At 43.4% G+C, this 4137-nt stretch overlaps 1 non-coding gene across 1 annotated transcript; it reads right to left on the bottom strand.

Moving 5' to 3' along the window:
• Nucleotides 1-3364: 3364 nt before the first annotated feature.
• LOC112084849 lies at nucleotides 3365-3471 on the bottom strand. The gene has a single exon (XR_002898508.1). It is a non-coding gene; the product is annotated as a small nucleolar RNA R71 (small nucleolar RNA).
• Between the last annotated feature and the right edge of the window lie 666 nt (nucleotides 3472-4137).

Here is a 4137-nt window from a genome sequence, read left to right as displayed (position 1 = left end):
CACCAGCCCATTCCCTGTGGTCACAAGCTTCTCGACCGCGACCAACCACCTATATCCTGGGGTCATGTCACTCACGAACGTGGCCGGCCAACTCCGAATTAAAGCCCATATTTCTGAAGCCCAAAGTCATTTCTCAGCCTCAATTCTGGAACCCTAGAGACCATGGAGTATTGAAGACTATAAATACTTGTCATTTAGGTCATTTTAAGATAGAACCCTTCATATGATATGTCTATATTTTACATCATTTAGAGAGCATTTTAGAGTCCTCATCATGTGTTTTCCCATGTAAATTGTGTCTTTAGGCATGAAAATAGGATTTAGGACTTGCATTAGGTCCCAAAGAGTTTTGCATGTTTTGAAGTCTTTATCAGGTGCTTTGGGAGTCGTTTGGAGCTTAAGAAGAGGAGCAGAGGAGAAAACGGTGAAGAAAAGGGTCAAAAATGGTGAAAACCGCTTGGAGAAATTTCTCGGCCAAATCGCGTACCGGACGGACGAAAACCTCGGCCAAATTCCTTACCGATCACTCAGCACCGGCCAAATTCCTTACCGATCGACCAAAGTCAGCTTGGGTCGAAGATCGGGTGCAAATACCATGGGTTGAGTTTTTTGGCCGAGGCGAAGGAATTTTTACGACCAAAAAGCTTACCGCGATACACAGCCCTCGGCCATTTTCCTTACCGCGGGAAGCTTTTCTCGACCAAAATTTGTCCTTGTCAGCGCGTTTCAAAGATCAGCAATCCGGGGAACCTTCCGGTCCGAACCAGTTGGCGGGGTCTTCAGCAAAGTCGGAGATAATCAGGCAAAGATCCCAGAACAGTTGGAATCATCCAATTCGGACCAATGGGGAGAAAGATACAGCCTCCGGAAGATGCACCAACATTACGCGCACCCGAGAACCGAACGGCGGAGTACGAAGGCTACGGCGGACGGAGTCTTTCCGGACCAAATCAGCTTGCCCGGTCTTCATCAAAGTTTGAGATCTGTGAAAGACCTTTTCAGAACAGTTGGGATCGCTCAATTCGGAGCAGTGGTTTGAGAGATAAAGTCTCCGGAGTTCACATCGGTCTAAAAAGCTTATTTTCTGGTGATTCCAATGCGGTTCAAAGATGTGAAATCCAGGAAGCCCTCCGCTTCCCAAGCTCCGACGGTTTCTTCACCAAAGTTCGAGCTTATTGAGTCATCTTGACTATGGAACTGGTCTCAGAGCATTTGGAGTCGTGGGTTGAAAGTTACTGTTTCCGGAAGGTGACATGGTCGATACGAACCCAAATATGTTGCGATACGCGCTAAGTGTTTTCTCAGGGCTCGGCATCGTTACCTCGACATCGGCCAAGTCAAGGCTCGTATTTTGGGAGTATTCTGAACTAGGCCTTGTGCTGACGCCCCGGCACGTAGGAATCAAGACATGCACACGTAAGAAATGAAGCTGGAAACGACTAAGTGTTGAACGTGCACCTCGGTGTAGCGACCTCGGCGTGCATGCCGGACCCTGTTCGCTCAAACCCCTCGACTACCAAGCGCCTCGGCATTTCATGCCGAGGTCCATTGTCACAAACACAGAATCAAGAACAAAGCTGCCCAAGAATACACACGTGAAGATGGATCAAAGACTAGGGTTCATGCATGTTCTTGACGTGTTCTTCACGAGATCTTCATTTGGATCTGGACTCACGTGCACTCCTCGGCATGAAGACCTCGGCTTCACTCTCCGACACACCGTGGCACTCACCCATCAACCCAAGATCGCGGTTCAGTACCCGGTTTGTTCCGGGCTGACCCGCGACACTTTACCTTTGCTATATATACATTTTGAGACTAAAAACCTAATCATCTTATCTCTTACCTGTTTTTAGCTTTAAGAACTTGCCTCTTTGGTAAAACTTGATCATTCTAATCCGATACCTCGTTTTTGCATGAGAAATCTTGTTCTTTCTTTATTTCTTTTATCATCTAACAATAAACTCCTCATCATGACCAGCTACACGTCTTGCAAAGGACTTAGTGAGCTCGTTATGATTAGTGAGTAGTCGTTTAAGCGGCTTTAGATAAGTAGATTAGGGTGCTTTCAAGGTAGATTAGTGGGTTTAGGTGTCTAGTCCTGCAAGTTTCATTCTTTAACCGATGAGATCTCTAGGCTGGATCCAAGCACATCACTTGAGGTTCAGATCCGAGACATATCTCGCATCAAAAGTGTTTGTAGAAATGTCTGAATCACTCGGTTAAGGGTTTAAGAGTCTTTCATCGCGAGAGTGATAGTTTGTTCTCTTAAATGACATTTTTGAACTGATTCTTATTGCTGATTGATTCGATGCTTCTCAAAAGACATTTTTGGTATGAAGGAGGATCAATTTAGATGCTTAATACTTTCATGAGAAGATTAACATGCCTTGAGTTTAAAGTTAAATGAAACCGCTTGATGTTTTGATTCATTAACCCACTAGTTGAACTTGGAAGCACCCGAGTCAAGTATCTCGTCTAAAGTCTCTTGCTTTATTACATATTATCATCATCTGAATCGCTTAGTTATCATTTGCATCTTTGCTTTGTTTGATTCTCATCATTTTCCTTACTTACATGCTTAATCGTTGTTATTTAGCTTAGAAAAACCTTCACCTTTTTATCTTGACTTAAATAAACAAACAACATAGACTAGTGTCTCGTTGACAAGTCTGGATTGACACCTCTTAGTACTACTTTGACAAGGGGATTGATAGCCCTGAGACTTAAAAAGTCTTATCTATCATCATACTTTTACAGAAACCCTTTTCCTTTAGCCGTTTTATGCGATTTTTATAGAAGATTGTTCAAGTCTGAGTTCTTCAATAGAGAAGCTTTATTTCATCTCTTTTCTTTATTGTTTTTGATTACTTTTATTAAAACTAATGATGATGTCGACCTCGGATAGGTGTTAGTAGATCCCGAGTTAGGCTTAGGGTCCCGAAAGGGGCTCTCATAACCGATTAAGACATCTAGGTTTATAGATATGGGATTTTAACTTTGTTCTCTGTTTTTTCTCGTTCTTATTGCATGTATGCTTGATTGATCACCTAGTATCTGATCTAGATAGTTAGTGTTGTGAAAGTTTTCATTAAGTATCAGACCTAGAATGAAACAGGCGATTTTTCCGTAGGAGTGGAAACTTACTTGTGGCGAGATCGTGAGTATTGACGAGTATTGTGCAGCTCTTGCATTCTCTCCCTTCCAGGGCCAGAGTGGAAACCTACTGGTCAGGGTTGTGAGAAAGAGTTGGTTATAATCACGATGTGATGTAGTCATACCGCCGTACTCTAGCTCTAGAACCCTATACTTGCGGCTTTCATTTGTTTTTGTTAAGGGTAAAACTTGTTCCCTCACGCAGTTGACACGCATCAACAAGATCCAAAAATTTCAGCAGGAGGACACAGAAGACTTCTATGACGCCTGGGAAAGATTCACAGATTACCAAAGAGATTGTCCACACCATGGTTTCTCCGAGGAGCGCCTGATGACCATCTTCTACCATGGAGTTAACGAAGAACTGGAGTTTTCATTTGATACCTCTAGCAATGGAGACTTTTCCACTAGAACTGTAGATGAGGCTCACGCCTATATGACTAATCTAGCTGGGAGTATCAGAAATAGGAGACTTCTAACCCAATATAGATGTCCTAAAGTGGAGGAAAAAGAATCATCTGTTAGTAAAGAATACCTTGATCAGATAAGAGAAGGCATCCAGAAGTTTCTTAGTGTGATTGGTCCCATTCATAACTCTGCTGAGGGAAAGAATCATAGCAAACCCTACATCGAGAAACAAACAACTTTGAGGTGGAGAAGAACTACCAAAATCAGGAGATGAGGCAAACCGCTGATGTTTACCAAATTGAAGAGGCTGAGCAGAATCAACCCCACCAGGGGTGGGAATCTTTCAACCGCGGCAAAACCGATCTCCACCGCAGATGGGAAGCTTTTGGCTGCGGCCAAGAGGAGTTTCACCGCGGGTCAGAGCACTTCACCCGTGGCCAGCCTAGTTTTCAACCTACTTTCCAACCTTCTTTCGAGCAAACCCAGTCTGATCAATCCAATCCCACAATACCTCCTTATTATCCTTTCTCCAAGATTGAAGATCTTGAAAAAGAGGTTAATAGACTCAAAAAG

Source organism: Eutrema salsugineum, unplaced genomic scaffold (assembly GCF_000478725.1).
Source record: "Eutrema salsugineum unplaced genomic scaffold, Eutsalg1_0 scaffold_4, whole genome shotgun sequence".
Taxonomy (NCBI): Eukaryota; Viridiplantae; Streptophyta; class Magnoliopsida; order Brassicales; family Brassicaceae; genus Eutrema; species Eutrema salsugineum.
The sequence above is the reverse complement of the archived record's forward strand: the minus strand, read 5'-3'. Positions and strand labels throughout refer to the sequence as shown.